The 10,878-nt window shown below is 36.3% G+C and overlaps 1 non-coding gene across 1 annotated transcript; it reads left to right on the top strand.

Moving 5' to 3' along the window:
• Positions 1 to 1,062: 1,062 nt before the first annotated feature.
• LOC114116512 (U6 spliceosomal RNA) lies at positions 1,063 to 1,166 on the top strand. The gene has a single exon (XR_003590415.1). It is a non-coding gene; the product is annotated as a U6 spliceosomal RNA (small nuclear RNA).
• The last annotated feature ends 9,712 nt before the right edge of the window (positions 1,167 to 10,878 follow it).

The following is a 10,878-nucleotide window of genomic DNA, read 5'->3' as shown; positions in this document are numbered from 1 at the left end:
TAGCAGCTGCAGCAGGACATGATTTAATCTTTGAAGAGGTAGATTGCAAGCACCCATGGCAAGGGCCAGTGTGTAGCTGACAATGCTCAAGAAGCAAGAACTTATTCTGTATTTCTGACATTTTATCTGTTTTTAGAAATCTCTCTTTCAACAGAATAAATATTCATCATACTTCTTTTTATATTTGTTGTGTCCTTGAGTATTTATATTTATCAATTTCTCTACTATATGGTGAGGTGTTATCATTATTATCACATAATAAATAAGCTGCTTTAAAATTTTTATATTGAGTTTTATTTTACTATTTCTCAAAACTATTTTTGAATATCTGATTTTTACTTAGACTACAGTATAATACATCTGAGAAAAGCTAATTATTTTAATGAGAGGCAAAAATATATATATACTAAATTTCTTGGAAATATTTGAATTGTGTATAGGAGTACATTTCCCTAACTTCCTATTTCTTCTCTCTCTCCTTTTTTTTGACCAATGTTCAATTATCTCTTTATTCTAAGGACCTACAGTTTAATGATAATTGAGTTATCTTAGATAAGATAATGGAGAAGGAAATGGCAACCCACTCCAGTGTTCTTGCCTGGAGAATCCTAGGGACTGGGGAGCCTGGTGGGCTGCCGTCTATGGGGTCGCACAGAGTAGGACACGACTGAAGCGACTTAGCAGTAGCAGATAAGATAAACCACTCCCTAGGATTCAATATATTATCTGTTCTTGGCATCCTAATTTAAGCCCACAGCAGAAGAGGCAATAGTTTTCCTTGGTTATGCAAAGTTTTAGCCTAGAGGAAAAAGTAAAGAAAGTAAGAATAACACCTGAATGTTGAAAGGTAGTTTCTGTTTCTTCAGGATTCTGGTTAATCCATACCAGTTTTCAAGTGCTTATTACTGAATTTAAATACAGTTGGGAGAGATATCCCTTTGAGATGACATGTAGCCATTGGTTCCTATACCAGAAGGATTCTATTCCTTCAAGAGGAATCAACTACAGTGCAATTGATTTCTTTCCTCTATTCTAATCTTCTCCTGTCAATAAATTAAACATGGTTGCTTTGGCAGCATTATACTAAAATTGGAATAATGCAGAGAAGATTAGCATGGCCCCTGTGCAACGATGACATGGAAACTTCTGAAGTGTTCCAAATTTTTATTTGCGTCATTGAAGGAAAGTTATGAGCAACCTAGATAGCATATTCAAAAGCAGAGACATTACTTTGCCGACTAAGGTCCGTCTAGTCAAGGCTATGGTTTTTCCAGTGGTCATGTATGGATGTGAGAGTTGGATTGTGAAGAAGGCTGAGCACTGAAGAATTGATGAGTTTGAACTGTGGTGTTGGAGAAGACTCTTGAGAGTCCCTTGGACTGCAAGGAGATCCAACCAGTCCATTCTGAAGGAGATCAGCCCTGGGATTTCTTTGGAAGGAATGATGCTCAAGCTGAAACTCCAATACTTTGGCCACCTCATGTGAAGAGTTGACTCACTGGAAAAGACTCTGATGCTGGGAGGGATTGGGGGCAGGAGGAGAAGGGGACAACAGAGGATGAGATGGCTGGATGGCATCACAGACTCGATGGACGTGAGTCTGAGTGAACTCCTGGAGTTGATGATGAACAGGGAGGCCTGGCGTGCTGCAATTCATGGGATCACAAAGAGTCGGACACGACTGAGCAACTGAACTGAACTGGAGGCAGAAACTAACACAACACTGTAAAGCAATTATCCTCCAATTAAGAATTTTTTTTTAAATAAAAATCATTGTCAAAAGCAAAACAAAATTACTGAGAACATTACAAATTGTCTCTCTTTGTCTTATTTTAATTTCTTTTGATTTCCACTCATAATGTGTTAGGAGTCTATTCATGTGTCTCTATACCTTTTTATGCACTCACTGCCATGTTCATTACAGCACTATTTGCAATAGCCAAGGCATAGAAACAACCCAAGGGTCCATTAATAGATGAATGGATAAGAAAGGACCTGGTATATACACACAATGGAGTATTACTCAGCCATCAGAAAACCTGGAAAGTCAGGAAAGAAACTCTGCCATTTTCAACAAATGGATGGACCTTGAGCACATTCTGCTGAGATAAGTCAGACTAAGTAAAACAAGTACTGTATGATGTCACTTGCTTCCCAGGTAGCTCAGGTGGTAAAGAATCTGCCTGTAATGCAGGAGACCCAGGTTCAATCCTTGGGTTGAGGAGATCCCCCAGATAAGGAAATGGCAAGCCCCTCCAGTATTCTTACCTAGAGAACTCCATGGAAAGAGGAGCCTGTTGGGCTAAAGTCCATGGGGTTGCAGAGTTGGACATAACTGAGTGACTCACACACACATGCATACACTCACACACACAAACACAAGATGTCACTTACATGAGACATAAGAAAGTCAAGCTTATAAAACATAGAGTGAAACAATGTTTAGCAGAGGATGGAGGAGGGGGAATATAAAACTGATGTACTTTAAGGGTACAAACTTGGCAACAAGTAGTAAATAAGCTGTAGAGGTCTTCCTAAACTCTTGTATTCCTACTTGCTAAAGTCCTGAATTAAGTGTAGTATCTGACTCCAGTGAGAACAGCTCCAATCACTATTGTTGAAAAAATAAAATTTATGACTTTGGCAATTCCACCCTTCTGTTTCTGTCTGATGCACTTCTCTAATTTCATCAGGATCTTAAAGTCATCTAAGTTTTGTGTTCAGTTCAGTTCAGTCGCTCAGTCGTGTCCAACTCTTTGTGACCCCATGAATCGCAGCACGCCAGGCCTCCCTGTCCATCACCATCTCCAGGAGTTCACTCAGACTCATGTCCATTGAGTCTGTGATGCCATCCAGCCATCTCATCCTCTGTCGTCCCCTTCTCCTCCTGCCCCCAATCTCTCCCAGCATCAGAGTCTTTTCCAATGAGTCAACTCTTCTCATGAGGTGTCCAAGTACTGCAGCTTCAGCTTTAGCATCATTCCTTCCAAAGAAATCCCAGGGCTGATCTCCTTCAGAATGGACGGGTTGGATCTCCTTGCAGTCCAAGGGACTCTCAAGAGTCTTCTCCAACACCACAGTTCAAAAGCATCCATTCTTCGGCGCTCAGCCTTCTTCACAGTCCAACTCTCACATCCATATATGACTACTGGAAAAACCATAGCCTTGACTAGACGGACCTTAGTCGGCAAAGTAATGTCTCTGCTTTTGAATATACTATCTAGGGTGGTCATAACTTTTTTTCCGAGGAGTAAGCGTCTTTAAATTTCATGGCTGCAGTCACCATCTGCAGTGATTTTGGAGCCCCAAAAAATAAAGTCTGACACTGTTTCTAGTGTTTCCCCATCTATTTCCCATGAAGTGATGGGACCGGATGCCATGATCTTCGTCTTCTGAATGTTGAGCTTTAAGCCAACTTTTTCACTCTCCTCTTTCACTTTCATCAAGAGGCTTTTTAGCTCCTCTTCTCTTTCTGTCATAAGGGTGGTGTCATCTGCATATCTGAGGTTATTGATATTTCTCCAGGCAATCTTGATTCCAGCTTGTGTTTCTTCCAGTCCAGCGTTTCTCATGATGTACTCTGCATGTAAGTTAAATAAGCAGGGTGACAATATACAGCCTTGACGTACTCCTTTTCCTATTTGGAACCAGTCTGTTGTTCCATGGTCAGTTCCAACTGTTGCTTCCTGACCTGCATACAGATTTCACAAGAGGCAGGTTAGGTGGTCTGGTATTCCCATCTCTTTCAGAATTTTCCACAGTTTATTGTGATCCACACAGTTTTGTGTTATTCTTTGTATTAATTTTCTCCTGTTCCTCCTCTTTAAATGTCTGTAATTGTTTTAGGAAAAGGGATGTGTCCCTATTCTCACTTTCATCATATTTACTATCTGCAAAATTCCACTCTAAAGTTTCTTCACTTATCTCTTGAGATATTTACCAGTCTAAGACCTTAACGTTTCCAAAAGTAACAAAAACTTCTCTTTTAAAAATTAGTGCTTCCTTTTTAGAGTAGGAGATTTCTACAATATTGCTTTTATTTGATATTTGCATTTTGCTAATATGGAGTGATAGTGACAATGAAAGGGGCACTTCTACTATGATCTCTGTTTCCTGATGCAATGCTTGTTGCTTCTTTCTCTTTCTCTTTTTATTTATTTTTATTTTTTTTAATTTTTGATATGAACCATCTTCCTACTTCCTTTCAGTGCACTTCAGCTGAGCTTGTCAATTAACCTTTCTTGCTACTGGTGCTAAATAATTGGACTCAACTAATTCAAATGTTTTGTTTCCCTTTTCCCCCTTTCCCAAATCTCCTGTTTGAAATGCAGTAATAAAGCATAATATTTAAAGTTGGCTCCATTCCTCACTGACTTGTTTTTCATCAGAATCCAGGACAATCTTATGAATAATTATTTTAATATTGTATGAATACTAAAAGCTCTGGCAACTCCTTAGAGAATCAACTCTACTCAAAACTTTGGGAGAAAATTACTTAGTATTTAAAAAAAATAACATTGACATATTATGGGGAACGTCATAAAATTATTTTAAAGGGTAAAGATGAGGCTTTAAAGGAATTTTATGACTACATTTTAGCAGTTTTGATCTAAGCTCAACAAATGAATGAAAGTTTACATCCATTCTTCTCTGTCTTTGTTGACAGATGCTGCTAAGAAGTACTGACCCAAATGTTTTGAAATAGTTATATCAAATAAGTATTTTCATTGCCCCTGAGCAAGCAAAGATGCTTCAGAATGAGACACTAACTTAATTAGGTTAAAATATATACAAACGCACATAGACATTAAAAATTCAAGTTTTCAGAAAACATTTAACTACATTAGAAAAGTTCGTGGACTTTTTTATTAAGTGAAAAATAAAGCTGGCTATGAAGCTTATTGATGATGGGAATTCAACTTTTGGTTACAAATTACATATATTTTATCATGTGTGTATTTGCTGCTCAGTCATGTCCAAACTTTGTGATCCAATGGATTTTCACCGACCAGGCTCCTCTGTTCTGGAATTCTCCAGGCAAGAGTGCGGGAGTAAGTTGCTATTTCCTTCTCCAGGGGAACTTCCCATCCTAGGGATCGAATCCAGGTCTTCTGCATTGCAGGCAAATTCTCTACCGTCTGAGCTGCCACCATACATATAAACTAAATGCAAATGAACACAACACATACACATGTTGAACGTCAAATGCTCTGTTATGTTGGTGGGATTTGGTGATTTTCAGTTTCTTGTTTATATTTTTCTCTATTTTTATCAATAATTAAACATTCTATAATCAGAACAAATCTGTTTTAGTATTCAATAAAAAACTTTCATATTCTATGTTCTTTCAGAATAGTGATTATATCCTATTTAACTTTGAGTCACTTGAATGGAAGCTGAAAGCACCTACAGCACACAGCTTATTCTCTACATTAACATAACTCTACTCCACCATTAGGCTGTCTTCACCAATATCACTTTATTATTCCATTGTCTTCATCAACCAACATACGTTTACTATTCCGGGAAACTCTTGACCGGGAAGATAAGTTGAAAATAACTTTATTGTTCATTTAGAAGCTTCCAGGAAAAATCATTTAAATGAACATCAAGCCATCAAGACTTTTCAATACATAGCATTATACGACTATTTAGTCTTCTAGTCTCTTCTCTTTGTATAACCTCACCTCAAGACCCTCCCTTTGCAGTGTCCACCAATACACACTATTACATCATAATTATTTTTCAGTGCTAGTCACCCCTTCTCCCATCACCTCCACATTGAAAGAGCTTCCATAAACTGACTCCAAAATCTCATAAATATCCTAACTTTTCCTTCTTTCTTCTCTGAGGCAAGGAAATCTCTGTTAGAGTAGTGTCCTCACTTATAAAGTAAGAATAAACTTACTTTTGTTTTTCAACAGGTTTGTCTGGTGAAGTTCCTTTTAGGGAAGTGAAGTTTCTTTTAGATGACAAAAGTGTGAGAGCCTTATACTGTAACAGGTGTTCAGTAAGTATATATTGAAAAATATTCAAATGTAATTCACTAAATTAAGGTCAGAGTCTTTGTATCCTTAGAGATACACTTAGAGATACTCAATCCACTTTGTTATTGTGGACTCCTATGACTCAATCCACTTTGAAGACAAACATAAATTGCACCATACTTACCTTTTGGTGTCAACGGGCACATTTCATTAGAGAAATTTAATTTATACGTTGATATTTGCTCTCATTTCAAAAGCATACTTCAGTAATATTGTTCAGTATGAGAAAAAATTTTCCATGCTGTTTTTTTTCTTTACTTCCCATTGAAAATGTAATATTTAGTTATGATTTGTTGTGTTCAGTTGCTCAGTTGTGTCCTACTCTTTACAACCCCATGGACTGCAGCTTCCTGCAGGCTTCCCTGTCCTTCACTGTCTCACAGAGTTTGCTCAAGCAATGTCCATTGAATTGGTAATGCCATCCATCCATCTCATCCTCTGTTGTCCCCTTCTCCTCTTGTTTTCAATATTTCCCAGCATCAGCGTCTTTTCCAATGAGTCTGCTCTTCGCATCAGGGGGCCAAACTATTGGAGCTTTAGCTTCAGCGTCAGTCCTACCAATGAATATTCAGGACTGATTTCCTTTAGGATTGAATGGTTTGATCTCCTTGCAGTCCAAGGGACTCTCAAGAGTCTTCTCCAGTGCAACATTTGAAAGCATCAGTTCTTCGGTGCTCAGCCTTCTTTACTGTCTAACTCTCAGATCCATGCATGAGCACTAGAAAAACTATAGCTTTGGCTATACGGACCTTTGTCGGCCAAGTGATGTCTTTGTTTTTTAATACCCTGTCTAGGTCTGTCATAGCTTTTCTTCCAAGGAGTGTCTTTTAATTTTAGCTATGATGGATTAATGTAATTAATTAATTTTATTATCTGAGTTTTCTTGTAGACCTAAGTTTTGAAATATTAGCCTAGTAACAGAATTCATTAGCACTATTAAGAAATGCAGTGGGTGCTGGATTTCTGGAGGTATGTTTATAATCGTTATTCCTTGGCTTTCAGAAGGTAAGTCTTCTCCTTTCTTTGCCAGTTTAGAGCTGAAGAACTTAAGAATATAATAATCAGCACAGACTTGTGCCAAGTCACTTCAAAGGGAAGGTGTATAACAGCATTCCCTTTAGAAAGTATTGACATATGTAAAGACAGAATGCTTTAATAGATAATGGTTGTGGTGAATTCCTATTATGAAAGCAGAGACAGAGGACACTACTAGAGACAAGTGGGCTTACCTGGGCAAAGCACTTTTAGGCTCTGAGGCACTATCATAGTTAGTGCGATCAAACTTTAATGTACATACACATCATTTGAAAATCATAGAAAAATTCAGACTCTTGTTTGAAGGTCTAGAATGAGACTTGAAATTCCATATATTAAAAAACTGCCAGGTTATGCTAGCACATTTTGAATAGTAAAGATTTAACTGAAAGAACCTATGGCAAGTGGACTTGTCTTGTTTATCTCTGCTTTTTCGATTTTACATCTATCCAATCACCTTCTGATTGTAACATGGCTTCTTTTTTGGTTTATCTAAATAAGAATATCATTAATCTCAAGGTTGTACTTCTAATTGTAAATTAATATGTGAGTGTTTTAAATTTATGCACTTATTTCTGTGATTCATTAACATGTGTTTGCATCTATCACATGAAATTAACACAAATGATAATAGTTGATATTTATTGAGTACTTACTCCGTGACAGTTGTTATGGTGCTCTATATACACAGTACAACCTAATCTTATCCTCACAATAGTCCTACAAGTTCCTATTTTGAGCATCACTTCACACATAAGAAGATTTAGGCTTGGGAAGTTTAAGTAATTTGCCTTAAGAAAAAACAGCTAATAAACAGCAGAACCAGGATTGAAACTGAGGCAGTGTGCCCTGTGGTAAACAGAGTAATGGTCTCCAGAGATATCCACTTCCTGATCCCCTGAACCAGCGAAGATGATACTTTACATGCTAAAAAGGACTTTGAGGGGATGACTACATTAAAGACCTTGACATGGGGAAATCATCTTGGATTATCTAGGTGGACTCAATGTAATCACAAAGTATTTATAGAAAAAAGAGACAGATAGTAATACTGGAATCAGGAAAGTGAGATATGATGATTGAAATAGTTGGGATGATGTGAGTTGAAGATGAAGGAAGGGGCTATGATCCAAGGAATGCAGGTGGTTTCTAGAAATTGGGAAAGGTATGTAAACAGACTATCTTCCAATGTCTCTGGAAGGAATATAGCTCTATGAAAACGTTGATTTTAGGGTTATATCCTGATTTTGAACAGAAAATAAATTTGTGTTCATATAAGCCACCAAGTTTGTGCTGATTTGTTTTAACAGCGATAGGTAGTTAAGAAAGGCCCTGAAGCTCAGGCTCTTCAATCAGGTATTATGGCTTCAGAATAAGAAAAAGGCAGAGAAAATAGAAAGGAGGAACTGAAGGCAGATTTTAGAAAAAAGAAGCAATAAAACTAGTGACCAATGAGGAATAACTATTTAGCAACTGCTTTGTATACAGCACAGTGCTTGACTTTTATAGATGATATCTTATCTGGCTTTACGACAATCTTCTGCCATCTTTTGTTTTATTTTTAATTGGAGGATAATTCTATTTAGATCAATTCATTCTGCCTTCAGCTGAGTGACAAGGATTACACTAAATGATGACAGCACAAGGGAGAGAGCAAAAATCAGGGAGCTGAGCATGGGAACCTGGAGCCACCACTGACTAATGCATGGCTGTGGCCAGTTTACTGATCTTCTAAACACTTCAGGGTCCCTCTTTGGTAAAGAGAAACACTATTAATTATATCTCTATTATAACATTATGAGAATTAAATAAGAAAATTTCCTAAAACATATAGAATGCTTAGAGTATAACAAAACACTATTTAAATATTTGTAAATAAATTGAAAGTTTTCAACTCTGAGCAACATAGAAACAGTCCAATGTTCTGAGCTAGAAGCATATGCCTGGAGTTTAGAGAAAAACAAGGGAGTTCAAAACAATAAGTTGTTTTAACTTTAAAGTTCATTGTAGTGTTTCCTAGCTGATCTTTTAAAGATGTGTTTAAAATGTTAAGTGGGAGGGGAAATTTTGGAATCCTAAATCACTGAATGTTTGTAAATTATTCTCTCATCTGTGCATCCTTAGATATGACATCCTGTCTTTGTACAAAATTTAATTACATTTACTATTTGTTTACTGTAATATTCTGACCTTTCTGATGGGTAATATCTTTTAATACAAAGAAAGAAATTTATTGTCTTGCCTAGGTTTTTGGTTGTCTTATCCCCTTTCCATACAACAGCAATTAATAATCTAAAGCTAGCACTGTTCTCGAAATATTTCAAGTTCAGATTGTCCCCTCATCCTTCATTTCACCACTAACCATTTTCATTAGCCTCCAATTTGGAGTAAATTTGTCCCAAAATTTCTGTTTTTAACTTTCCAATCATTTTGCTAATAATAATCCATGATTGTTTCCAGCTTAATTTTTTACTTCAGTCTCAATTATGAATTACTCTGTTCCATTTAGTTGGAGATCACTTGAGACTTATTAGTTAATGATTGGGCTCTCTTTGCATTCAGTAGTACTTTAGATTTTTACCTTTTATTTGACAATATTGATTAAATCCAATCCCTGCAACGTTTATTGAAGACCTATTCAGAACTAGATGTAGTGCTAGGTTCAGAGGTGGATGTAAAAGGATGATCAAAACATCTTTTGTCTAAAGGAGTGTACCGTCTGATTAGGGAGAATGATACGTACATAAATAGCTTTTTGAAGAGATTAGTTTGGAATCTATACAACTGACAAAAGATGGCATATAGCTTCCTTGAATCCCATGCCCTGATTTACTGCAATCACTACTCTTGGCTTCTCCTGTCTCTTGGTGACAATTAGATCTAATGGCCTCATTTTTATGTGGAGGATCAGAAGCTGAGCAAAGGATAAAATATTTTAGACCTTTCTATAAAATGTTGTTTTTCTTCATATGCTACTGAATTTCCTGTAATTGTTCATTTCCCTTTACTTTCTAAGAGAGCTTATAATATGTATCATGTAAAGATCTTTGTAATAATGCACTTTTGAATTAGTTACCCATACTTCTAGAATATTAGAAATATATGAATTTTTTAAAGAAAAAACTCTGAGTCTGTGCTCCCACAGAATTACTCCTAGTCAGTTGAGGAATGTGGGTTTTATTTTTGGTTAATGTATGTTTTGTATTTTCATAAAGTTTATAATAATTGAATTTGCTTTCTCAGTGTTATTCTTAGATTCCAAAAATTTGAGCTTTTTTTTTTTTTTTTTGAAATCTGGTTTTAAATAAGAAACTTGGTGAATGCACTTAAGAATTTCTAGATTTAATTGATTCATTTTTACTTACTTGCTTAGTGTAGAATTCCAAGTAGCAGCATGTGAATGAGAGCTGCTCTCATTGCAGGGTTCCTTAAACCCTTAAAACTCACTGTACAGTTTTGGTAGGAAAAAAATTCCATGCTGAACAATAGAGCTAATACTGAATTTCCCTTCTACCACTGAAGAACAATATGTGCTTAATATTCATGTCTGCTAAGTGACTATATAGATATATTTAAATTATACAAATCATTAAGGTAATAAAAACCCTATTTACTTCAGAAAATTTGCTTTAGCCCCAACTATAAATACAAAAGTTTCTTTTTCCTTTTCTATTCTTAAAAATGTAGTTTCCTTGCTACCATCTCTTATATCACCAGACTAAAGAAAATTGTACCACCAGCTAATGACCCGAGTATTCCCATTAATTAGGAGAATTTTGAAGAAGAGCAAAAAGAA

The sequence above is a fragment of the Ovis aries genome, chromosome 9 (genome assembly GCF_016772045.2).
Source record: "Ovis aries strain OAR_USU_Benz2616 breed Rambouillet chromosome 9, ARS-UI_Ramb_v3.0, whole genome shotgun sequence".
NCBI classification, from domain to species: domain Eukaryota; kingdom Metazoa; phylum Chordata; class Mammalia; order Artiodactyla; family Bovidae; genus Ovis; species Ovis aries.
This window is presented reverse-complemented; position numbering and strand designations above follow the sequence as displayed.